At 39.3% G+C, this 27,520-nt stretch overlaps 1 protein-coding gene across 6 annotated transcripts in view; it reads left to right on the top strand.

The window, feature by feature from the left end:
- Positions 1–27,520, top strand: part of KLHL32 (kelch like family member 32) — a 248,709-nt gene that overhangs the window by 57,005 nt on the left and 164,184 nt on the right. The gene's annotated exons all lie outside the window — the stretch shown is intronic.

Raw genomic sequence — 27,520 nt, 5'->3', positions numbered from 1 at the left:
TTAAGAGTTTGTTTCTTGATTTGTCTCTTTTTCTCCCCCTCCCCCTGATCATTTGCTTATTTCTTATGTTCCACATTTGAGTGAAATCGTATGGTATTTGTCTTTCTCCGACTGACTTATTTCACTTAGCATTGTAGTCTTTAGCTCCATTCATGTCTCTACATGTTTATGGCTATTTCAGAGATTAAAATAGACAGGATGTTTATAGCTAGCTAAATGTCATTTATTTAGTACTTACTATGATTTAAGTGGTAGAAAAAGAACTTTTTATACAAAGCTCATATAAATGAGAATAAAAATTAATTGTGATTTTTTAAAAAATTTCTCTTACCAAGGTCTTAAAATGCTCCAGAAAACCAACTTAGGCCCATGAGTAATTTGTAAGTTTGATTTGTATAATTCCAATAAAAATCTTGGTTTTGATGTCTAAGAGATACTATCAGCTACACTCAGTTGCCAACCATCAGTTAAACAGAATTTTCAAAGATGCCAAATCATAAAAGAAAGTCTTTTTTTAAAGTGTTTTAAATATGATGAAACCTAATACTGTAGAGGATCAAGAGGGAAGTAGTTAAAATGTCTATAAATAAAGAGTAGGGATTTAATCTTCAACTGCAGAAATGAAGCAGAATATCTGAAAAGTGACCTTTAAGGTGTGTGGATACAATGTTTCATTTTCTACACTCACACTTTGTCAGGTATTCATCTTCCAGAAAGGTTATATATAATTCAGGGGACTTTCAAACAACGTACTCTGTGGTGTTCTATATAACACAGCACTTTATATAATAATATAATATACTAAGTTTTTTTTCCTATAGACTATAATGTAGTCCTGCTGTTACTTAGCCTCTGCCAGTTAGCTTTTTAATTTAACTTTGGGAAATGGTTTGATTTTGTGCCTGTGTGTATGTGAGAGAGAAAGCATGTAAGAGCCCGTCACTTGTTGGCCTTTAACAGTGTTTGATGCTACTCCCAGCTTTCGTCTCTTCCACCACAATGCCCGATACTCTGAGAGAGTGCCTCCTTTATAACACCTGTGGCACAAAGCTCCTGAAGATAGTGTTATTGTTCCCATGATGCAGATAAGGAAACTGAAGTACAGTTTTTTTTTTTTTTTTTTTTTTAAGATTTTATACATTTACTTGACCAAGGGAGAGAGAGAGAGTGCACAAGCCAGGAGAGCTGCAGGCAGAGGGAGAGGGAGAAGCAGACTCCCCATGGAGCAGGGGGCCCAGACTCAGGGATCCATCCCAGGAACCTGGGATCATGACGGCGAAAGGCAGATGCTTAAAGAGTTGAACCACCCAGACACCCCCTGAAGTTCAATATGTTTAAATGATCCACCCAAGATCATTAGGTGAAATGATTATCAGATCTTAGGTGAAAGAATTGCTTATCGCACACAGGAACATGTTTCCTGGAGCACCGAATTATGCTTTTTCCCTTTCACCATGTGCCCTGCTAGATTCACACACAGTTCCTGTAAGCTCATAGTCTGCCTGTGAGATGAAAATTAAGTGGCTTTTATGGTGAGTGTTCAGATGGAGAAACCAAAACAAAGCTGGAACAGTTGGTACCTCCAGCTCTTTTCGAGGCACAGTATTGAGTGCTGGAGTTACCATATTTAACCAGATGTATGCCGAGCCCTGTGGCATTTGTGATACAGATATTGTACCAGAAGTAGTTTTTGCCTTGTCCTCTGCCCCGTTTGTTAAATTTTGTCACATAACAAACCACTTCAAAACCTAGGCGCTGAATAGTTCCTCCGTCAGTCAGCTCTACTGATCAATGCTGGATTCATTCTCACATCAGCAGTTAACTGGACTGTTGGCTGGAGGTTTGATGACCTGAATTGGCCTTGTTCACATGCCTGGTGATTGTGAGGCTCTTGGCTGAGGTGGTAGGGGACACTGGGCACATATTTCTCACAAATAGGCTAGGCTGTGCTTTTTCACTTGACAACTAAATTCTAAAAACAGCCAGCAAGAGGGTAAGCCTCAGTGTATAGGTACTTTTCTTTCTCTCTCTCTCTCTCTCTCTTTTTTTTTTTTTTTTTTTTTTTTTTTTTTTTTTTTTTTAAAGATTTTATTTATTTATTTGATAGAGATTACAAGTAGGCAGAGAGAGAGAGGAGGAAGCAGGCTCCCTGATGGGCAGAGAGCCCGATGCGGGACTCGATCCCAGGACCCCGAGATCATGACCCGAGCTGAAGGCAGCGGCTTAACCCACTGAGCCACCCAGGCGCCCTCTCTCTCTCTTTTTTAAAAGATTTTATTTATTTATTAGACAGAGAGAGACCAGTAAGAGAGGGAACACAAACAGAGGGAGTGAGAGAGGGAGAAGCAGGCTTCCCGTTGAGCAGGGAGCGCGATGAAGGTCTTCATCCCAGGACCCTGGGACCATGCCCTGAGCTGAAGGCAGCTGCTTAACGACTGAGCCAACCAGGCATCCCTCAATGTATAGGTACTTTTCTGTCTTCTATTTGTGTCATGTTTTCTGATGTCCCTTTGGCCAAGGAAGTTACATGGCCGAGCCTAGAGTCAGTGTAAGAGGTATACCAAAGGGCAGAGATGCAGAAAGGGAATGAATTTGTTGCCATTTCTGCAGCCTCCTGCTTTCAAGGACTGTCAAGACTGAGATTAACTGGCTTAATCAAGCCGGCAAGTTAGCCTAACACAGTTTCTTAGATGCTGGTAGAAGACATGAGACTCCAAAGTCAGAGACAGAGGACAGGTTATGACTCACAGTAACAGGAGTCTATGACTCTCAGCTTATTTGCACCTATTCCCTGAGCCTCTGTTCCCACAGGTGACATGAAGAGGGTGTTTCCATTACTGCACACAAAATGGACTGCCTTACCAGAGAGGATCACTGAGTTCAAGAAACCCAAAGCTTGTATAATGGTTGGGAAACATGTCTGTTTTTGTTGTTGTTGTTGTTGTTGTTCTGGAAGGACACATTATTATACTAGACTGTGAGCATGCCTACCTTTGCTTTGTAAAGAGACATCGTATCTTCCAGGATTGTGAGCAAAACTGCCCTTTATACCTAGAAGAAACACCATGCTGAGTTCCAGAGCTGTGTGTTATAGAAATATCCTTGAAAAGAGAGTTTAGAACAAAGGACAGTCAGTGCCTCACTCACAATGTGTGCAAAAATACAAGAGACCTATGCAGAATTGTCTTCCAATAACCACATTCCCTAACCTAGAATTAATGTTTGTTTCCCTTGTGTCTTATGCTCTACCACACTGAAACACCTGGAAACAGTATCCTGCTTTAGTAATTTCTGTACCTCTCACAGTGCTTATAATGTTGCTTCAGGCTTAGTGCTTAATAAATATTTATTAAGTGGATGAGGCAATGTTTTCTAATTGTCATAGAATTCCATGTTTATTTCAATTCTTAATATCCCAGATATTAAAAAAAAATGCAAATTATTGATGGATTTTTCTTTCTAGTGTAATCTGTTCTAATTAATGAAGTACCTTCCTATAAATTAGACTTTGGTACTTTGTACTTTGACATCTGGTGGATTATTCTGAATCAAAATTGCTTTGATTCAGGAAAGGAAGTACTTCAAGAGTGAGACAGCCCGAGTTTTGACGTAAATGCTTCTTTACATCAATCTGAGAGTTATTGCCAGACTTCCTTGCTTAAAATATAAATAATGAGCCATTGAGCACAAAGTAATGTAGTTTCCTGTGATTATCAAACTTTTAAAAGAAAAAGTGAAAACACTTTTCAGCCAAGTAATGATGATTTTTAAAAAATAAAAATTAGGCTTAGTATCCTCAGTGTAGGCATAACATGACAATAGTCAAATGCTATTAACCAATTCAGACCAGGGACTTCCTTTGTGAGTGGAAGCCGGGGCAGAAGGAAGAAAGGGAAGAGCTTCTGAGTCAGGTCTGTGTTTGAATATAGCAGCAGGGACAGTCTCTCTGTTGGCCATTGTTGCCCAGTGTCCAGCTAATAGATCCTATTCTACTTAATATCTCTTGGTTATTAATCCTCTTTATTCCCTCTTCTCTAAGCCTAGGTGAGTCATCTTCCTTCTGTGAATCTGTATTTTTTCACTGTCAGTTGGTGATCATAAAGCACAACTCTTAGAATGGCTGGATGTAGAGACTTAAATGAGATAAAGTACATAATGCACTGAGTACTGTCTCTGACGCACAGTAGATTTTCAATGAACATAGCTGTCTCACTCCTTGCACTAACCCGAGAGTCCTGGTCATGCTCTGCCTAGCTACTTGGGGGAAGAGGTAACAGTTTATCTTTTTGGGTTCACCTGGTTGCAGACTTGCTCACCTTTTGATGGGTCCGAATCACTTTTTGGCCCTATCCTTTTCCATCTTTTCATTTTCTGAATCTGACACCTCCTTCCTTCTTACTTACAACTTTCCAGTGGCCATCTAACTTTTCTCCTCTATCATTGTTCCTTTGCAAACCACTGTGCAAATGACTGTGTGGTTAGCTTTCACTTCCCTGCTCAGATCTTCCAGAGTTCCTCACTTGCACATTTGCCAGACTCCCGGCGTGGTGTGCCTTCGTGCTACGTCCTTATCATCCATCTTCATCTTTGTTCCCCCATCTGTTCATTTGAGGTCGCAGCCATGCTGTTCTCCAGACATACTTCATTGTACCTGAGGGTCTTTCTACTTCTCATCTTTGCTAAAAGCCATTCTTTCCATGATACCCCCCTATTCACCTTAGTTTACTCTGTCCATCTTCCAAGGTTTATCAAAACTAGCCAGTGTGAAGTTTTTCCTGCAGCCTTATCCTGCCCACCCTCATATTCAGAGCCCCCCCTTTTCAGAAACCTTAAAACTGTAGCTTGTCTTTCTCAAGGAATTAAAGATCAACAGAATGAAATGACAGCCTATGGAACAGGAGTAAATATTTACATAGCTATCTGTTAAGGCATTAATAGCTGAAATATATAAGGAACTCATGTGACTCAATAACAAAACAAAAAAACAAAAAACAACCAAACCAACTCAAAATAAATACTGTGAAGAAGTGGGCAAAGGATCTGAGTAGACATTTTTCCAAAGAAGATATGCAAATGGCCCACAGGTACATGAGCACGAACAGCTACAAGCTCAACATCACTAATCATCAGGGAAATGCAAGTCAAACCACAAGGATATATCACCTCATTCCTGTTATGATGCCTGTTACCTAGACAAGAAATAACAGGTGTTGGTGAAGATGTGGAGAAAAGGGAACCCTCCCACACTGCTGGCAGGAATGTAAATTGGTGCGGCTACCATAGAAATCGATATGGAGCTTCCTCAAAAAACTAAAAAAATAGAATTACCATACGATCCAATGACCCCACATCTAATTATATATTGAAAGGAAATAAAATCAGGATCTTGAAGGGATACATCTCATGTTTTTTGCAGCATTATTCATAATAGGAAAGATATGGAAACAGCATAAGCGTCTGTCCACAGATGAATAAAGAAAATGTAGTGTGTGTGTGTGTGTGTGTAGCTATGAGGAGGAAGGAAATCCTGTTATTTGTAAAAACATGGATGAACCATTAGCATTATGCAAGGTGAAACAAGAGAGAGAAAGACAAATATTGTATGACTTCAGTTGACAGAAACAGAGGGTAGAGTGGTAGTTGCCAGGGGCAGGGAGTGGGAGAAATGGGGATCCGTTGGCAAAGGGTGTACACTTCCAGTTATGAGATGTGTATGGTCTGGGGACTTAGTTACAGCATGGTGGCTAGAGTTAACAATATTGTATCATGGACTTGGAAGTTGCTAAAAGAGTAGATCTTTCATATGCTAACCACACACATGTGTGTGCACGCACACTCATATATATATGCAGGAAAAGGGAATTGTGAGGTGATGAATATGTTAACTAACTGTGGTAATCATTTTGCAGTATATGTATATACTAAATCATCACATTGTTTACTTTAAATGTACACAGTATCGATGTCGATTAGATCTCAAAGCTGGGAAATTCCTTTAAAAGGAGCTAAGATTATGTGTCATGTGTTGGTTCACTAAGAACCTCTTGGAGAGGGCCTGTGGTTGGGTGAAGACTTGTCAAGTCCACCAAAGTGTTATTGAATGAAGTTGAATGAGGCCCAAGGTGAACTTAGGGCCTTGTGATCTGGACTGTGAGAGGTTGGGGGAGGCAGCCCCTTATTCTCCTACCTCTGGCAGCCCTTCTGACTGGGGACGCAGACGTTGTAGGGCCCCAGTGTGGGCAGCCCTGGGCTATGGGCCACCCTGCCGCTTCTGGAGGCTGTTGTTCTAACATTTGCTATCTCTAGCTTCAAGCTCCATGAACGCCTACACTTTCTGGCCAAGGAAGCAGATGTCTTGACTGTCTAACATAGCTTCGCATATGTGATGGTAAAGTGATTCAAATATGACATTTTGGAAAGTTAAATATTTGAACATCATTTTCCATTAAAGCCTGAGCACACTCTGCCTATGTAATTTTTTAGTTTTGAGACCAGAGGATAAAGCCATGGTTTAAAAAAAAAAAAATCTGTATTCCATGTATTTTTATAATCAAACTCTCCAGTCCCTATTTGATTAAAATGGCATAGAAGGCTATTCAATGAGTATATGATATGTAGTTAGATGTAAATGTTTTTGAAATTCAGTAAGCATTTGTTACCTTCCTACTGTTTTCTAGACAGAATGAATTCATTGTCTGGTAGGAGATAGAAACAAATGAGCAAATAACCACAGTGTATGTACTTGGTATTAGAGGTTTGGGATGGTGTTTTGGGGCTTCAGCCTTGTTTTTATCCCTTTTCCTCTCTCTGGTATTCTCAGTTGATGAGAATAATAATCATAACTAATACTACTTCAGTATTCACTGTGGTACAGGAAGTTATTCTGTGTACCCCGCTCCCTTCAGCTTCTAAAGAAGCCTGTAAGATGGGTCTTGTTACCATTATCATCTCCATTTGAAAAACAAAGAAAGGGAGGCTCAGTTGAAATAATGGACAGCCAAGGGCACGAGGGGATGAAGGAGCAGACAGGGGAGAGAGGAGATCTCTGTGTGAGGAGTGGTTTGCAGGATTTAAGGAGGGATGCGTGGCAGGAGGCAGAATCCACGGACTGATGCGGTGGGGGTGAGGGAGAGTTAGGAACTCAGGAGCGAGGGAGGCTCCTGGAGGGAGGGATGCCCCGGCTGGAGGATCAGAGATCTCTGCGCGGGAGCAAGGGGCCCACAACCGCCACAGCCCCGAGGCATGGAGGGTGTTGGGAAAAGAGCAGCCCAGGGCATTTTGAAGGAAGCCGTGTACCCGTGAGCACTTGAAGTTCCTCCTGGAGGGCAGAGCCAGGACCGTTTTTTTGCTTTTCTGATCATCACGTCCCAGCTCCTGCTGCCGTGCCTGGAGCCCCACAGACCCTCCTCCACAGTCATTCTACCCTATAGCCTTCTGATTGGTGCGGAGTCTTGCCGGGTCTTGTGGGCGGAGCGTCACCGATCCCTTCCTCGGAATCTTTCCCCTAAGAACACCCAGGACCTGTGTTGTCTGTGTTTGTCTTCTTTCCTAAGGAGGTGCCCTCTAAGGACTTGAAGGTCATCGCACTGCTGACCTTCAAACATATAAATGAGATCACTGTTGGGCTCCACCGGTTTCCTGTTCGGTGGTTTTATGGGAGCTTCATTAACATTTCTGTTTCTCAGAAATCCAATATAAGACATATTGTGTTTATCAAACATTCAGGATAAACAGCAACATAACATTGACAGTTGTTGCTGCCAGCCACCAAGCCTGCAGCCTCCTGCCTTTATCCCTGGGCTGCTCCTCAGCTCCCGTTGCTTCTGGAAGCCCCCAGGAGGCTTCCAGGACGTGATCTTTGGGCTTAAGAAAATAAAATTAAGAAGAAAAATAAATGTCCTTTGTAAACCCTCAGGGGCTGTGTGACCTCTTAATAGTTAAAGGACCTCAGGGGCTGGGCTCCATGCTGTAATTTCCATTCACTCCCTTGGTTTCCAAGGATATTGTCACAGTCCAATTGCTACAGCCCTGGAAAATAAAATTTTAGCTGGGGTTCCTTATAACCACCCATCCTTTCAGGAAAGAAATGAACAAAAATACTAGAAAAATAACCTCCAAATCCTTCTCTATATATAGTAATTATTTTTAATTTATCTTCATGATAGTTACTGTAAGCATATAAATCGCTACGGCTGTCCAAAAGAGGAAAGTGTTACTCCACAATTATTCAACTGGTGCATGAATGTCACTAAAATTAAATCCCGTGATGTTTGATATTTCCCATAGTCCATTTTACACTGGCCTAGCCTGTGATTAATTTCTTTGAGGTTGAACAAGCATTACTGAGTTTGTGGTTATTGGGTGTTTATGCTGAAGCAGCAGCATTTCTAATTCTTGCATATTTGCACACTGCTGTGTTCTTTCCTTTCCCTAACATGTATTTCATATGTGAATCACAGAAGCCCCAGAACATCATTTTTATGGTGATGCATTTGAGTCATGCATCCTATGGTAAACCGACCATTGTTTTCCATCAAATGAATCCTTGTTTTAATATTTCATTTTATAAAATCTATTTATAAAAATTATTAAAAAGTAGAACAGTATCTCTTATGAATTAAAAAGTATGGCTAAAGAATGAGGTTTTGGCCTGGCGATTCACAGACCTGTACCCCTGGGGATAAAAATATATGTTTATAAAAAATTAAAAAAAAAAAAGAATGAGGTTTTGGGGTGCCTGGGTGGCTCAGTGGATTAAAGCCTCTGCCTTCGGCTCCGGTCATGATCCCAGGATCCTGGGATCCAGCCCCGCGTTGGGCTCTCTGCTCCGTAGGAAGCCTGCTTCCCCTTCTCTCTCTCTCTGCCTACCTGTGATCTCTGTCTGTCAAATAAATAAAATCTTAAAAAAAAAAAGAAAAAGAATGAGGTTTTATCAGCTGTGAAAATACCTTATAAGGGAGGGTGAGAAACTGAAGGAAGTTGAAGGAGACTAATGTGCAGATTAAGAAGAATATGGGAAAGTGATTCAGATGTACGGTATTTTTTAAATGTGTGTTTCCTTTTTTGAATTTTTAAAAAAAGATTTTATTTATTTATCTGACACAGAGAGAGAGAGCACAAGCAGGCAGAACAAGAGAGGGAGAGGGAGAAATAGGCTCCCCACTGGGCAGGGAGCTGATGTAAGACTCAGTCCCAGGACCCTGGGATCATGACCTGAGCTTAACCAACTGACCCACCAGGCACCCCCCTTTTTGAATTTTGAGAGAAAAACCATTAAGAAGATAATTTTTAGGTTTAGTTATCTATTTTCACTTTCACTGAATTTTGAAATGATGAACTTTTAACAATATTAGGATCATTTTATTTCTGCTATATTCCTTTTCTAATAATAAGCTAATTTTTCTCTATGCAACTGTAAAGTTATTTGCCTCTAATATTTTTTATTTTAAATATTTTAACAATTTCTATTTTAATTTTCTTTGATTTCACCTAGTGTTTAATATTTAATTGTATTTAATATTTTCAATATAGTAAGTATTGCTACTTAACAAATCAATGTGCTTCTTTAATAGGGTAAGAACAAATTAACTCTATGCTTGATAATAGTAGCAAATGCTGCACGTGATTCACTACTTTCTCAATTCCATAGGCATTTACTGAGCATTTACTATATGCAAAAATGTTTGTGGTGGATATTGTAAGGGATACAACAAACATCGCCACTGCAGCTTTTCTGCTTAAGAGGTGAAGGTTGAGAACTTGGTGATATGGGAGATTGCCTATCAGGAGGGAAAAGAGCAGAGAAAATATAGAAAAATACAGAAAAAAAAATATCTATCTGTAGTCAGAACCTAAAGGATGCCTTTACTCAAGTGGCAGAAAGAGAATGAACATATGGCCAAAGGGACAAAAAAAGAAGAGTCAAGGATATATAAAGATAATCAGCATGTACATTTTAACCAAAGCCAGAAAAGGAAAGAATTTCAAGAATTGATATATTCTGTAGAAGACCAAGGAGGATGCAGAGGAATGTACTGTTCTTTAAGAAGCTGGTTTCAGTAGATTGTGGGAAAGGAAACCAAAATCTAATGGGTAATACATAAAAATATTGATTAGTGCTACTTGTGGTCTGTGGACCAGTGCCAGTCTGAGAAACGCTTGTTAAATGTCCATGCTGATGAGCCATGGAATGTAAATCAGCTACATCATGAGACATTGCGTTAGTTCAGCTGGCATTTTCCACAGGAAATCTTTCTCAAGGAAGCAAATAATGAGTTCATTTGTATTCTGGCAGGGATTTCTTACCCTGTGTCGGATATATAAGAAGCAGTTTGAGGACAGCCTGCCTACTTTGAGGAGCACTGATGTGGAAAATAACAATGCAGAAACACACAGTTCCATTTTAATTTTAATTTTTGTTTTTTATTTCTCTTTATGGAGATATAAGTTCATATAGCATTGTATAAGTTTAAAGTGTACAATGTGATAATTTGATACATGTATGTGTTGTAAAATGGTTACCACAATAAGGTTAGTTAACACATTCATTACTTAACATAGTTACCTTTGTGTGTGGAGCAGGGGACTACTCTCTTGGCAACTTCTATGCCTACAACATAGTATTGTTAATTTGTAGTTAATTTAGTTGCTGTGCTATATGTTAGATTCCCAGAACTTACTCACCTTTTACCTGGAAGTTTAGATCCCTCAACCAACATCATTCCATTTCTACCATCCGCAAGCCCCTGGCAGCCAACATTCTGCTGCCTCTATGATTTTGGCTTTTTAAGATTATATATAACACTTTAAGTAATATCAAACAGTATCTGTGTTTCTCTGCCTGATTTATTTTAGTTAGCATGATGCCATCAAGTTTTATCCATGTTGCAAATGGAAGGATTTCCTTCTTTTTCATGGGTGGATAATATTTTGTGTGTATGTACATGTGTGTGTATCCATTTCTTTTTTACCCATTCATCCTTTAAAGGACACATAGGTTGTTTCCATTTCATGACTATTGCAGATGATACTGCAGTGAACATGGGAGTGCAGATATCTCTTAAGACCCTTATTTCACTTAAAAAAAAAAAAAGACCCTTATTTCACTTATTTTGGATATATATACCCCAAAGTGGGATTTGGGGATCATATTCTATTTTTAATTTTTTGAGGGACATCCATACTCTTTTCCATAGTTGCTGCACAATTTACATTTATACCAATAGTGTGCAAGGGTCCCTTTCTCCATATCCTGTTTCCATCCTTTGGTCCATCTTTATCCATCGCCTTTCTCCAAGTATCCATAATATTTGTAATTTCTTCTCTTTTTGGTAATAGCCATCCTAACATGTGTGAGGTGACATCTCATTGTGATTTTGGTTTTCATTTCTCTGATGATTAGTGATGTGAGCTTCTTTTCATGTGCCTGTTAACCATCTATATATCTTCTTTGGAAAAATGTCTGTTCAATTCATTTGCCCATTTTAAAAAAGGATTGTTTGTTTTTCTGCTATTGAGTTGTAAGAGTTACTTATATAGTGTGGGTATTAATCCCTTCTTAGATACATGATTTGAAAGTATTTTCTTTCATTCTATAGTTTGCCTTTTCACTTTGCTGGTAGTTTCCTTTGCTTTATGAAGCTTTTTTATTTGGTGTGCTCCCATTTACTTATCTTTATTGACTTTGTTTTGGTGCCACATCCAAAAACTTACTACTAAAACCAATGTCAAGGAACTTACTGCCTATGTTTTCTTCTAGGATGTTGAGAGTTTTATCATGGAAGGATGTAAATTTTGTTAAATGCTTTTTATACATCTACTGAGGTGATCGTATGAGTTTTTCATTTCATTAATGTGGTGTATCTGATATTAATTTGCATATATTGAACCATCCTTATGTCTCAGGAATAAATTCCACTTGATCATGGTGTATGATCCTTTTAATGTGATGTTGAATTTGGTTAGTATTTTGTTGAGGATGTTTGCATTTATATTGATTAGGGATATAGACCTATAGTTTTCTTCTTTGTAGTGTCCATATCTTCCTTTGGTCTCAAGGTAATGCTGGCCTCATAAAATGAGTTTGGGAGTATTCCATCCTCTTCAGTTCTTTTTTGGAAGAGTTTAAGAAGGATTAACATTTATTCTTCTTCTTTCAATGTTTGGTAGAATTTACCAGGGGAACAACCTGGCACTGGGATTTTCTTTTTTGGGAGTTTTTAGATTACTGATTTACTCTCCTTGTTTTTTATTGGTCAGTTCAGATTCTATTTCTTCATGATTCTGTAATGGTAAGTTGTGTGCTTCTAGGAATTAATCCATTTGTTTTAAGTTACCAATTTGTTGGTATGCAGATGTTCACAGTAGTCTCTTATGAGCCTTCATATTTTGCTGTATCGCTTATGATGTCTCCTCTTTTGTTTCTGATAATAGAAGCTCTGATATTTCCATACAATGGAATATTATTCAGTGGTAAAAAGAAATGAGGCATCAAGCCATGAAAAGACATGGATAGACCTTGAATGCCTGTTATTAAGAAAAAGAAGCCAGCCTGAAAAGACATATAATTGTATGATTTCTTCTAAGACTGGCACTTTGGCATTCTGGCTTGCATTCTGGAAAAGGCAGAACTATGGAGACAGCAGAAAGATTAATGATTGTCAAGAGCTAGAGGGAAGGAGGGACAAAAAGAGAGTGGGCATTTTTGGGAGCAGCAGTCCTGTTCTGTATGATACTATACTACTACATACATGTCATCATACAGTTGTCAAAATGATAAAATGTAAACCACTGAAAGTAAACCTGGATGTAAACAATGAGCTCTGGTTGATAATGATGTGTCCGTGTTGGTTCATTAGTTTTGCGGTAGGGCCGTACATGGGGAGTAAGGAGAGGTAATATGGAACTCTCTGTACTTTCTACTCAGTTTTGCTCTGAGCCCAAAACTGGCCAAAAAAATAAAATCTGTTAGTTAAAATTTTAAAAATGAAAGAAAAAGTTATTTTTGCTACCTCACTGCTTTCTCATAATCGTTTTATTGTTTTCATGGAAGGTGACCTTCCAGTGCTTTTTTTTTAAACATTGAGTGAGCAATTAGGTTGTAAAAATTAAATATACCCCTTTGGTGAATAGACAGCTTTAATACAATAAGTCGTGATTCTAGGAATAACAAGAGTAGATATTTTTAGATGGCAGGCAGCACTCTGGAGATGACAGGACTTGCTCTTCCATTAAAAGGCATTGTAATTCATCTGCACAGTGTGTTGAAAACCTGCCTTTGCAGGATATTGTACCGATGCTGTAGCAGGAGGATGCTGTAAGTTCCGGTAAGTTCCGGTGTGAGCTCAAGTTGGAAGGTGAAAGACAAATGTTGCAGCTAAAAGACAGACAGAGACAGAAAATATCTTTCTTGCTCAACCCTTTATTCTATATAGGCCTTGAAGTGATCAGGCCCAAATTGGGGAAGGGCCCCCTGCTTTACCCAGTCTACTGATTCCAATATTAATCTCATCTAAAACACCCCCACAGACACACCCATTAAGGATGTTTACTGAAATATCTGGGCATCCCATGACCTAGTAAGTAGTTTGACACATGATATAACAATCACAGATATTGTTTTCTGTCCTTAAAAAACTCATAATTTACAGAAAAGATAAAACATATACACATATTTATAATTCAAGGCCAAATAATACAGGAACATATAATCTGAACTTCCCCCTTTTTGAGAGTCCAGTTTTTATGGGCCCTGGGCTTCCTTTGATACTGTGTCTCATGCATTCCTCTTCTCCTGTAACATCCTGCCTTTTGACTCTCCAGCCTCTGCTCTAATACCTTAGCCTTGCGCAAATATCACTCCTTGTTTGCATTTTCGTTTATTGATTTCTTTTTGAAATTATTCCTTCTTTCTGCAGTTGGGTGTTGAGTATCTGCTAAGTACTAGGCACTGTCGTAGGTAGCGAGGATGCCGTAACATGAAACACAAAATCTTTGCCCTTATGACACTTGCATTATAGTTGGATAAGACCGACTCTAAGCAGATAGATAAGTAAGTATGGAATGTATCCAGTGGGGTTAATGGCTGTGGAGGACAGAACACGGTGAAGTAGAGAGCGCTCCTCACGGTGGTGGTGGGAGTTGCCTCCTTTTAATAGAGTGGTCTAGAAAGGACCATGGAAAAGTGAAGGAGCGAGCCATGTACTGCTTGGCAAAGAGCATTTGAGGCAAAGGGAACAGCAAAGTCAAAGCCCTAAGGTGCAAGGTACTCTCGGGGTTTGTGAGCATTAAGGAGGTCAGGGGCTAGTGAGCTGGCAAAGCCAGATCTCATGTGACACCTGGCAGGCTGCTGATAGGGTTTTGTTTTTATTTTCAGCGAGATGGGGAATGCTTGGATGGTGTAGACCAGAGATAAGATATAACCTGACCTGTGTGTTGAAATGACAATTCTCCATTTTATGTAAAGAGATGAGCGTGGAAGCTCTAATAGAAGGTTATTCAAAGAAGACAGGGACAGAGTGAGGGCCTGTGCTGGGGTGGTGGGGCTGGAAGTGGTGAGACCTACTGGTTGCACTCTGAAGGCGGAGCCCAGGGAATTTCACGGTGAACTGGCCACAGAGTGTGAGAGACACATGAGACTGATTCCAAGGCAGGTGCCTACGGCACCGGAGAGATGAAGTTGTGATTTACTGGGATTGAGAAGACCGTGGGGAGACTAGTTTTGCAGCCACTTATTTATGTTAACGACACATTATAGGCTTTCCCCGTGTTATCTGGTAGTCTGTGCACATACAGTCTCCCCACATGAGGTGGAGCCTTTCCTGGGGGGAAAAGTTTTCATCTTCGTAGGATCTGGTTGGCTTTGTTCTTCTTTGTCTAGCTCAGTGCCACACAGGGTTGGTGCTCCGCGAGCATTTGTGGAATGAACACTGTGACTTTATTGCAGGTAGGTAATTGCAGGTTAACTGCCTTCTGTGGTCTGGGTAGTAAGTGTATGCAGAGTTGTGTTTCTGATAGTCTTGATAGTTTTTGTATGGTTTTGCTAATTAGGCTTCACACTAGGATTGGGGTATTATCTTTATAATGGAGTCATACACGGGTCTTCAGTCTCTGTGGGACTGGAACATTCCACAAATGGCATTTTTAAAAAATGGCTGGTCCTTCCAAAGCCCGTGTTTTATCATGTTGTTCTCCACCATGGCTCCTGGGTTCCCTTCCCTTCACTCCATTGGCCTATGGGAGGTACGTCCTTCCATGAGCTCTGCCTGGGTCTCCCCTGTGAGAGCGCACCACGGCTGAAGGAACTGCTTGAACTCCCAAGGCTCGTGTGCACTTCTTCCTTCCATATCCTTCTGTGGTATCCCCAGTTGCCTCTGACAAGTTCACTTTTTAAAGTTTCACATAGAACAGTTTAAAAAATGTAAAAATGTAAGTCGTACAACTTAAGAGCAAGAAAAAGAAAGTATTTTGCACGCTAATAGAAAAAAACACATTTTAATGTTAGAATTAATTATAGAGGCAGTACAGTTTTAGACTGAGACCAATCTGGTTTCTAACAGCTTTGCTCATGTATTTTCTGGCTGTGTATGTCCTCAGGCAAGTGGCTCAGTATCTCAGGGGTTTATTTTTGCCTGCAATTGTAAGAGTAGGAGAATTGTCACTTCGTGGGGGCTGGAGTGGAAATTAAATAAGGTAATAAATGTGAGGTGCAAACCAAGGGTCTGAGCTACACTGGGTGGTGAATTGATGGTTTGCCAGTATTGGTGGTGGTTTTTATTTTTTTAAGCAGAAAAGAGCAGGGTTTGGTTTTTAAACCAAAATTCTGTTTAAAAACAACATTGTTTTAAGGCTGCTCAGCAAAGACAGTTTTTGCCAGGTTTGTCTATATTTTAGGTTTCAATGTTTCTTTTATTTTGCAATTATTTTTCCCAAGGCTATACTTTTGAGATATACATCTCTAATCCTTTGAACATGCTCCAAGCTCTCCAGGCACAAAATTCTCTTCACTGTTCTGTCTTGAGAATTTCCTGGCCATGCCATTGCTTCTGTTATAGTGTACAATCCAGGATTATTGTGAAGGTAATTTCCAGTGTTTGGAAAATTGTTTAAGGGATGAAGAAGAATGCAAGGAAGATGTTCCTGTGGTTTGTGCTTTATGAGAAGGGAGTTCGTGTGTGTGTCTTGTTGGTGTTGGATATGCTAGCTTACTGTTTTGAACAGACTTTGTTTTCCACTTTGAATTTCCAATTTGTTGGAAGGGGAATGAGATCTTGTTGAACAGTGGAAAGGAAGGCAGCCTGTATATCATGCAGATAGCTAGCCAAAGCCTCATAACGATTTCGTATCTAAGAGTGGTTTTTAAAGCGTGACAGGGTCATCTTGACATTCATCCTAACGTGGTAGAAACATCTGTAGAGATGAGAGTTTTGAGGTAATTGACATTCCTCATGAAAGAGATTGGCTACCAGTTCTGGTGATGCCAGGGTGTCGTCAGTTAGAAGGGGGCCTCACACACGACTGCTGTGTCCCCAGCCTGTGGCCTACGAGGACATCTATCAGCTCCTGCCACAGGAAGGCAAAGTAAGTTAACCGAGATGGTCAAACACACCACTGTTTTTTTTCCCTAGACTATGGGGCGAGAATAGCATTGGGCCCTGGGTTTTTTGTTTTGTTTTTAAAGAAAAAATTGAACACATAGGGAAATACTTATAGGGCACCATAGATCATACTTCTGGCTCATTGGAGATTTCCAATAAATGAAAGGTAGTAGAAGCAGGTGGCGGATACTGACAGTGTCCACAGAAGCCACTGGAGAGGGCTCCCGCACACACGGCTGGTGGAGTGGGCCTGATGTATGTCTGGACTTGGCTGAGTATCATTCTGTCCCTCTCTCCTATTCAGCCCTGGGCCTGGCTTGTAATTGGTGCTAAAAATATGGTTTGAAACATTTATGAACCTCATTCAAATCATCATCGCTTCATATTGTAGGCAAAAGTCAATTTCAAGAAGCTTGATGATAAATCACCCAGAAAATAAAATGGTGAATTATATCCTAATGGTTGGAACATGACAAGCTTTCTAGTAGTGATGACAATTACTAATTACTTATCATAAAGTATATATGTAGTTGGAGCAAATTTCAAAGCTATAATAAAAAGAAGTTTTTACATAATGAATGAAAAAATAGCTCTTTAAGGGGGCAAAGAAAACTCTTAAATTACAAAAATGGTGAATTTCTTTGCTATAAACTTTAACACCTCTATAAACTGTTCTAAAACTCCAACTTACTGAATATGTTATATATGTATACATATGTATATTATAGTCTTTTTTTTTTTTTTTAGACAGTTCACATGAGCAGAATGGGAAGGGTAGAGGGAGAGAGAGAGTCTTTTTTTTTTTTTTTTTTGTAAGATTTTATTTATTTATTTGACAGAGAGATAGAGTAAAGTAGGCAGAGTGGCAGGCAGAGGGAGAGGGAGAAGCAGGTTGTCTGCTGAGCAGGGATCCTGATGCAGGGCTCGATCGCAGGACCCTAGGGATTATGACCTGAACCAAAGGCAGCCGCTTAACTGACTGAGTCACCCAGGAGCCCCAGAGAGAGAGAGTCTTAAGCAAGCTTCATGACCAGGTCAGAGCCTGATATGGGGCTTGATCTCATGACCCTGAGATCATGACCTGAGTGGAAATTAAGAGTCAGTCGCTTAATCAACACAGCCACCTAGGCACCCCTAGAGTAGTCTTTAATCTTGAGTTATAATTAGGCATCAGGATTATTACAAACTAATAGTTAACATATACATGTTAAAATCATTTGAAACTTCTTAGTGGAAAGAATATTAATAGTATAAGGATAGGCCAGAAAAAAAATTTATTCCTTACTAAGGAAATGATAGTTGTTATTCAAGCTGCAAAGTCTAAACATAGAAGGTGAGATAAATTTCCATTCATTTAACACCTTCTTTCTTTATTAGCCTTTGTACTCTGTGTATTCACATTCCTTATTTTCTTTTTTTAAGATTTTATTTATTTGTCAGAGAGAGAAGGAGAGCACTTGCCAGAGGATGGGCAGAGGGAGAGGGAGAAGGAGGCTCCACACTGAGGAGAGCCCTGGGATCTCCAGAGCCCTGGGATCATGACCTGAGCCAAAGGCAGACGCTTAACTGACTGAGCCACTCAGGCACCCCATTCCATTTCTTATTTTCATTTAATCCTTTAATAACTCTTAGATATAGATTTTATGACAATTTTACGGATGATGAAATTGAGTTTGCTCAACACTGAATAATTTAAGATTGCTGAACTGCTCCGTGCCAGAGTCCAAATCCTAGCCTAAGTCCACATGCCTCCAAACCCCCTAAATTTTCCATGACGCTAAGCTCTGTGGACCTCAGAGAACTTTTTGTTTAAGGTTGCCGTTATCTGTGAGCATTATGGTCAGCAGAACAATAGCCCTGAATAGCCTCCTAATCCCAGGAGCTTATGAACATTCCTTTATGTGGAACAGGGTCTTTGCAGATGTACACCTGAAGGACCTTGAGGTGGGAAGTTCTCTGGGATTATACACATGGGCCCCATGTAATCATGAGGGCTCCTAGGAGATTGATAGATTCACAAGAGTCAGTGGAGATGTGACAATGGAAGCAGAGATTGAAGCGACATGATTGCTGGCTTCGAAGGCAGGGGTTATGAGCCAAGTGATGCCATAGCCCATAGAGGCTAGACTTCATGAGGAGACAGAATCTTCTGGAGCTTCCACAAGGAACAGAGCCTGTTGACACCTTGATTTTAGCCCAGCAAAGATAAAGGATTTGTAAGATAAAGGATTTGTGTTGTTTTAAGCTATTAACTCGGTGGTAATTTATCATAGCAACAATAGGAGACTAACATAAGAATCTTAATGGTAACTAGCTAAAGGAGTTTTCCTTGATGTTTTATTGTGTTTTGTTTTGTTTTTGTTCATTGGTTTTTGTTTTGTTTTGTTTTTGTGAATTTTCACATGTGGTTTTGCTCACCATCATTTCTGTCACCCTGATCTCCTAGGTGCTCCCTGATCCTGTTGGGAAATAAGACCTGATTTTAGTTCTCAGATTTGAAGAGCAATTAAACTACATGTAGGAACCATTGTATAAGAAGGAATTGGCTTCCTTTATCTCAAAACAAAATGGCAGAAGAGTCAGATGGATTTGATGTATTAGTGTAGAAAACTTAATTATTGTTATAGTTAATGCCTTATAAATAGTAGGAGATCATGGTGTCCTCTAATGGTGTGTGGCTAGTGAGTTCTGTAACTTTCAACAGCGGAAACCCCATGAGGTGTGATTTTTGTGAGAAAAAGGTACTTAACCCCCTAGCCTTTAAATAAATGAAATATAGTAAGTGCTCTTAAAATAAACTTTACATTTTCTTGCGGGGAATAACATTCATGGCACTTTCTGAGGAAAATATCTGTGAAGTTGTGCATTTCAGTAAAAGAAGATTTCAAAAGCCAGGATCTCACTGTGGTGTGGTATCAGGAAAACACACCTGAGCTAGTGTTAGGTGATTCGTTGTTATAATCTTCTTGCTATTGTTAACTTGTCACATTATCTTAGTAAAATTACTTTGTTTTTGTGGTGGGTTTCTTTGTTTTTCAAAGGGTGTAATACTGTCTGCTCCAATATATTAAAAGAATGTGCTACAAAAATGTAAATAGCAGTGATAAGAAAAGAATACAAATAGGTTTTTTTTACTTTTTAATTTTTTTAAAAGATTTAATTTATGCATTTGACAGAGAGAGATCACAAGTAGGCAGAAAGGCAGGCAGAGAGAGAGGAAGGGAAGCAGGCTCCCTGCTGAGCAGAGAGCCTGATGTGGGACTCGATCCCAGGACCCCAAGATCATGACCTGAGCTGAAGGCAGCAGCTTAACCCACTGAGTCACCCAGGCACCCCAAATAGGTATGTTTTTAAAAAAAGATTTTATTTATTTATTTGACGGAGAGTGAGAGAAAGCACAAGCAGGGGGCTAAGCAGAGGGAGATAGAGAAGCGGGCTCCATCGCAGGACCCTGGCATCATGACCTGAGCTAAAGACAGACGCTGAACCAACTGAGACACCCGGGTGCCCCAAAATAGGTATTCCAGTGCCCAGTAGTATTTTTGTTCTTGATAAGAAAATTCCTGATATGTGCACATGCATACATGTCCATGTGTATCAGGCTTAACGTTGAGAGACCCAGAGAAGTCTTTTGATTCTGTGGAAGGATAAAATAATATTTAATAAACAGTGTTTAGGGACGCCTAGGTGGCTCAGTTAGTTGGACAACTGCCTTCGGCTCAGGTCATGATCTCGGAGTCCCGGGATCGAGTCCCGCATCGGGTTCCCAGCTCCACGGGGAGTCTGCTTCTCTCTCTGCCCTTCTCCTCACTCATGCTCTCTCTCCCTGTCTCTCTCTCAAATAAATAAATAAAATCTTTTTAAAAAATAAATAAATAAATAAACAAACAGTGTTTAGTAAGAAGTTATTCAGAGATACCTAGGTGGTTCTGTTGGTTAAGCATCTGACACTTGGTTTCGGCTCAGGTCATGATCTCATGGATCCTGGGATTGAGCCCCTCATTGGGCTCCATGCTCAGTGAGGAGTCTGTTTGACCCTTTCCCTCTGCTCTCCTCATTCATGCTCTCTCTCTCTAAAGTAAGTAAGTAAATAAATAAATAAATAAATAAAATCTTTTAGAAAATGAAGTTATTCAATCTTTTGTTATATGTTCCACAAATACCTTCAATCAGAATTTATATCCATTTTTTAGTGTGCCCAGAGTTGAACTGTTTATCCCCCACTGAGGCAAAGGAAGTTGCAAACTGTGGGGATCAAGCCAACATTGCAACTTGCTATGAATTACTGAATTAGTCCCCTTTTGTCATGGACAATATTGTCCAAATGGGTAGAGTTAATTAACAAATTTGTCATGAAGTTTAAAAGTCTGAACGATTAGCATCAGTGCAGTGGTCTCAGGTGGGGGTTTGGGTTGTCCTGAGAGGGCAGATGAGCTCTGGGGACATGGGGCAGCATTTACAACCTGTAAATTTTTATGTCAATTTTTTTCTGCTTTGGGGTTTGTTTTATACTGTATATAAAGGATTGGTATGCAGTATATCTATGTAATTTATAAATACATAAATATTCAGGCTGTTCCTCCAAATGTGAAAATGATGTTTGCACGATCAGTAAAAAGTCTGGAGAGTGGTACCGTGGTGAAGCAGAACCCAGGGTGTGGTACTGAACGTTCTAGCTTCTTCTTGTACTAATTAACATTGTAGTGTAGAGAAATGTGTTTCGGGTTGTAGCTTTTTTAACCTTGCCAGAAACCAACAACCTAAGTTACAAAGGAGGTGATTGACCATGGGAATTAAATTAAAACGTTACTCCACAGTGGAGGAAAGAAAGCTCCATTCTGTAAACGACAAACTCAGTTCTATTTGTCAGCATCATAAGGGCAGAAGTTTTTGTCTTTCTTATTCACTCCTAAATCAGCAACATATCTAACAGGCATAAGGTAGTAGGCAGTCAATGAATAGTCTGTGAATTGCCTGGTTATTGTGTGCCAAGAAGCAACATGGCATTTTGCTTATAGTTGCAGAAAGGCCACAGTCACGCATCATAAAAGAGCCCAAGGTAGAGCTGTTACATGGACATGTCACTCATTTTTCTCTGCACGGTTTGGATGACGGCTAGTGGTGAGTGCATGTCTCAGTCCATGTTGCTCTCTGTGACTTTCTGCATGGCTGTTTCTGGATTTCTTTATGTTTCTGTCTTCCTGGTTTCCTCTGTACCATCATTCCTTCTTGTCTTCACTTTTTATCTTTTTTCACTGATTTTTCCCTTGAAAGTCTCTCTCTAAACAATAAATATATACTTTGGCTTTATATTGAGTAGACTTTGAAGCATGTTGATAATTTATAAGATGGAAAAACGGAACATTTTTCTTTTTCTCAGCCAAATCCAATAATAATAAATTAACCTTTAATAATGTGTGCTTTTAGATATTATTTTTGGATAGGAAAAATGTCTTTTCATTTTTACTCTGTTGACTATCTTAACATAGATGAAATTGTATTCATAGCCAATTCTCATAAAAATAGATTCATTTTTTTTATCTTGGTACTTTTAATGCAGCAAATTTAAATATAATTCTTCATTGTGACTGGGGGGTAGTTAGATACAATTTTAGTTGAAAAAAGAAATATGTCCTTTTGAGATCATTATGTTTAGATTATTTTATACATATAATACAATAAGTATAAAACATTAACCTATAATAAAGCATGAATTACTGATACAGTAAAGCAAAGACATATGATTAATTATGTATGTTGAAATTATTCTGTTGAAATTTAATCTCTTTTTTAAAAGATTTTGTTTGATAGAGTAAGAAGGAGAATGAGGTGGGGAGGGGCAGAAAGGAGAGGACAAAGCAGACGCCCCAGTGAACAGGGAGCCCTACCCGGGGTCTTTTTTTTTTTTTTTTTTTAAAGATTTTATTTATTTATTTGACAGAGAGAGATCACAAGTAGGCAGAGAGGCAGGCAGAGAGAGAGAGAGGAAGGGAAGCAGGCTCCCTGCTGAGCAGATAGCCCGACTTGGGACTCAATCCTAGGACCCTGAGATTATGACCTGAGCCGAAGGCAGCGGCTTAACCCACTGAGCCACCCAGGTGCCCCTCGGGGTCTTGATCTCAGACACTGGGATCCTGACCTAAGCCCAAGGCAGACGGTTAACTGACTGAGCTACCCAGGGGCCCTGAAATTTAATCTCCTTCGAGATTCAAAAACCATTTAGTGTTTTCCTTGCCTTAGTGTGTGCAATACATTTTCAGTTCTCATTTATGTTGTCATGGAAAAAAGCAATAAACATGCTTTCTGGTATTTGGACACTAGATAAATAGGAGTGTTGGCTTTTTTATGGGGAAATCGTATCATGTATGTTGTTGTAAGTGGTCTATCAAAAAAGATTTAAAATGGAATTAAAGGGCTATGAAAACATACAGAAAAATAAACTATAGAGATTAATAGGTGTAATTGGCAAGAAGCAAGTAAAATGATAAGAGCTGTATGTGAGAGGATAAAACAACAAGGAAGTGAGTGGCAAATAATGCTTAATCACTGAAGTGCTCGTATGTCAGTGTACAGAATTACAAGGTGAGAAGAAATTAATTAATTAGAAATGTTCATTGAAGGGGCACGTGGGTGGCTCAGTTGGTTAAGTGTCTGACTCTTGGTTGTGGCTCAGGTCATGATCTCAGGGTTATGAGGTGGAGTCCAGCATTGGACTCCATGCTGGGTGTGGAGCCTGCTGAAGATTCTCTCTCAACCTCTCCTTCTGCCCCTCCCTGCCCTCTCTCCCCCTCTCAAGAAATAGAAAAAAGAAAGAAATTTTCATCTAGAATTAGAAATGACTTCATGGACACTCCAAAGGTTAAGGAAAAGAGCTCATTGACTCATTTGACAAATTCTGATTGAGCGCCTACTGCAAGCCAGATAGTATGTAATGGTTGTCTGAGATAGATACCTTCATTTTGTGCTTGTGCTTATGAAAACTGAGGCCTAGGGAGGTGAGGTAACCTGGCCAAGGTCACATAGCTACTGCAACCCTAAAGCTCAAATTTTATTTATTGGACTCCAAAGCCCAGGTTCTCTACCCCTTGCTCATCTGCCTCCTACTCTACTGAATACTCAGTGTCAGAGCAAGTTAGAATGACTTTTGGTTCTTGAAGAGGATATGACTAGAACTGGGCAAACAAATATAACATTTCACTTTACAGATGTTAATTTTAAGGAAAGAGAATCCTGTGTATGCCTTCTTGGGTTACTCCATGCATGTGCGATTTAGAGGATTAATAAGCAGAGTCAAGCTGATTGTGTCTCAAAGATCTTACTTGAGCTCAGAGACAGATGGCAAAGCTAATTCCAACTGGGGGTTTCTGATACCCCAGGTTCTCATCCAAGGCTTAGGCCACCAGACGGAATCCCCTCATTATTAGGTGAGGAGCTTGTCTACTTGCTTATAGGTAAAGGTTTGCTGGCAGCATAACATTCTGGAGGGGGCTGCTAATGGGACAGATAATGGCAAACCCAAAACCGAAGGCTAGGGTTCATGCAAGGACCAGGTGGACAAGAGCACAGAGCATAGAGAAATGAATTGTGTCAGCAAAGGGGCCAAAGTTTTCTATTGTAGAAGTACTGATAGATGAACCAAATAATTCAGGAAGGCATAGAAAAAGGAATGAGGCAGAAATAGCCAGTTAATCCGCAATGATTTATGCTTCCCTTCTGGAATTGTTGCTTGGAGGTGTCTGCTCCTCCAGGGACTTCCTTTCCCAGCACCCCTTGCATCTTGGTGGGGCCACATGACCAGTTCTTGCCAGGTGCCTGTGATTAGAAGGTGTAAGCTATTCGAAGGATAAAGTGGTTGTGAGCAGATGTTGCTGCTCCACAGTCTTTTTCCTCATCTGCAAGCCAGATAGAAACTCACGGAGCAGAGCCCTGAGATGAAAAGAGCCTGGACACTAAATAATGTGGATGGTTTCTCAGCTAGGAATACACACACTGGACTGTGTCACGAGTGAGCAAAGCCATGAGAATTTGGGTTTATCTGTTCTAAAACTAAGATTATAATGTCACATCCCCTTAATTCATATAGAATCATCAACAGACTCAAGGAATGTATGAAACTATGACAGTGTGGAAAATGGCTCTGAAGGCAATCAGGAAGAGAATTTACAGTAAGCGTAATTAATGTTTAATGAAGAGAATTTTTCATTGCTACGTATATCCAAGGGAAAAAACGAGGGGAAAAAAAGTATGAAAAATAACACAACATGGGTTGGCAGAAATTAGACCAAATAATTTAGTAATAACAATATATATAAATTGTTCAAGGTCATCCAAAGGCACAAACACAGATTCATTTAAAATATGAAACTAAGTATATTTTGTTTACAAGAGAAACATTGCAGAAAATATATATTAGTCAGACACTAATGAAGTATGTGTAATGATATTAGTATGACACAAAGTAGAATTCAAAATAAACAGAATTAGAAGGAACAGAAAGTGATATTCTGTGCTGATCAAAGTAACAATCTATCAAGAAGGCAATAGTGATGGGCCTATATCTACTTACTATAAAGCTTCAAAATATGAAAATAATAGGATCATAGAAAGAAGTCAATAAATCCTCAATTCTGGTTGGATATTTTTAATACTCTTCTCTCTGAAACTAGCAGATCGTGTAGATTAAAAATAATAATAAAAATTAAGATAGAGGATCTGGACCACATGCATTTTCAATGCACATGAAACAGTTATAAAAAGTATAAAAGTTATAAAAGTTATAAAAGTTAAATAGGTCATTCTGAGTAGGCCATGAGGAACTCATGGAAACCAGGAATCAGTAACAAAGTTAATAGTCTTATCTCTCATACACTTTAATTTTTTATTTTAAAGATTTTATTTATTTATTCGAAAGACAGAGATCACAAGTAGACAGAGAGGCAGGCACAGAGAGAGGAGGAAGCAAGTCTTTCTGCTGAGCAGAGAGCCCAATGTGGGGCTGGATCCCAGGACCCTGGGATCATGACCTGAGCCAAAGGCAGAGGCTTTAACCCACTGAGCCACCCAGGCACCCCGATTTTTTTTTAAAAGCACTCTGCACAATTCACAATTTAAAGGGAAAATGAGTGTTGAAATAGCAAAATATTTAAGTACCAGTTAATGGATTTTTCTTAATACGGATTTGGAGAAGGACAACTGTAGCCTTTTTGCAGTTTGGGTTCCCTGGGTAGAAGACTCTCAGAGAGTTTAGTGTGAAGATCACTTGGAATCAGCACCCACAGAGGGAGGTGAAGAAAGCAAGGTTGAGAAGGAGAAGTTGATCTTTGATGTTAAGCCCAACAATAGTCTCAGCTGACTCTACAGGGAATTCTGGAGCTAAAATGCCCTTCCGTATGGATGGACGTGGCCAGGACTTCATATTCTTGCATCTATCAGTCATTAACTATGGGCTACCCAGGGAAGGGTCTTGGACAAGGCATTCTCAGTGGCGGAGGCCATCCTCAGCTTCCCAGAAGCCTGGACCACAAATTCTTCTGTAAAGAGGGATCTGGGTGAGGGACGCCTGGGTGGCTCAGTTGGTTAAGCAGCTGCCTTCGGCTCAGGTCATGATCCCAGAGACCTGGGATCGAGTCCTACATCGGGCTCCTTGCTCAGCAGGGAGTCTGCTTCTCCTTCAGGCTCTGCCTGCCATTCTGTCTGCTGGTGTTCGCTCTCTCTCCCTCTCTCTCTGTCTCTGACAAATAAATAAATAAATAAATAAATAAATAAATAAATAAATAAGAGGGATCTGGGTGACACATCACAGTGTCCTCTCCAAGCTTTGGCGCATCCATTTAAAAATAGGAAAGACTCAGAATAATGAACTATATTTACAACTCAAACATTGGAATTATAAAATAAATGCTAATAAAATAGCTGAAAGGAAATAAGGATAAAAGAGGTATTCATGAAATAGAAAAAATTAACATCAAGTATTTTTTCAACTATTTTTGAAAAATATGAATTATTTAGGAAAAATTGGTACAAATGCATTGAAGAATTGTAAAACAGGAAGAGGCCATATATAAGAAGCACAAGGTTTTTGATATAAAAAATAAAAAAGTTGATATTTAGAGGCTTAAAAAAGTAAAAATGATTATTAGAGCTACCATAGAAAGTTTATACCAATACACTTCAATACCTTGGCAGATTATGTTTCTAGAAAAATAGGAATTAACAAAATTAGACCAAAAGACAAGGGAATTTAAGAAATTACTGTAGTATCAAAAAGTAGCCACACGCCTCTTCAGAAGGACAGTGGGCCCAGAGTTTTTTACATGTTAATGCTTCCAACTCTTTAGTTAACAGTTATTTCCCTTATTAAATAAACTTTTTTTTTAAGTCTGAAAGAAAATAGAAAGCCACCCCTTACTTATAAGGCTAGCATAATTCTATTGCCAAAAAACAAGGGCAGCAAAAGAAAAAAAAAGCCATATCTCACTTATGAGCATAGATAAAAAATTGTAAATTAAATATAGCTAAATCCAATAATCAATTTTCAGTCCTCTTTTTTAAAAACTCATCATCAGCTTGATTACTTCCTATTTTTTGAAACACTTTTTTCACTGGGCTTTTGGGTTTTCCAGGTTTTCCTCCACTTACTGGCTGCTATTTCTCTATATTCTTTTCTGGTTTTGCCCCATTTCCCCAACTTCTAAAAATTAGAGTGGCCAGGATTCAGTTTTTGCACTTCTTTTCTGTCTGTACCAGCTTTCATGATAATCTTGTACTGTTCCATGGCTTTACTGGGCTATACACACACACACACACACACACACACACATACATGTAATATACATATCTATGTGATTATATAAAATGATGTATTAGGAGTCTCCATCCCGTTCTGCTCCATAGAACAGAACGAAGAGGACAATAGGATCTTATAT

Source organism: Mustela lutreola, chromosome 6, assembly GCF_030435805.1.
Source record: "Mustela lutreola isolate mMusLut2 chromosome 6, mMusLut2.pri, whole genome shotgun sequence".
In the NCBI taxonomy this organism is placed as follows: Eukaryota; Metazoa; Chordata; class Mammalia; order Carnivora; family Mustelidae; genus Mustela; species Mustela lutreola.
This window is presented reverse-complemented; position numbering and strand designations above follow the sequence as displayed.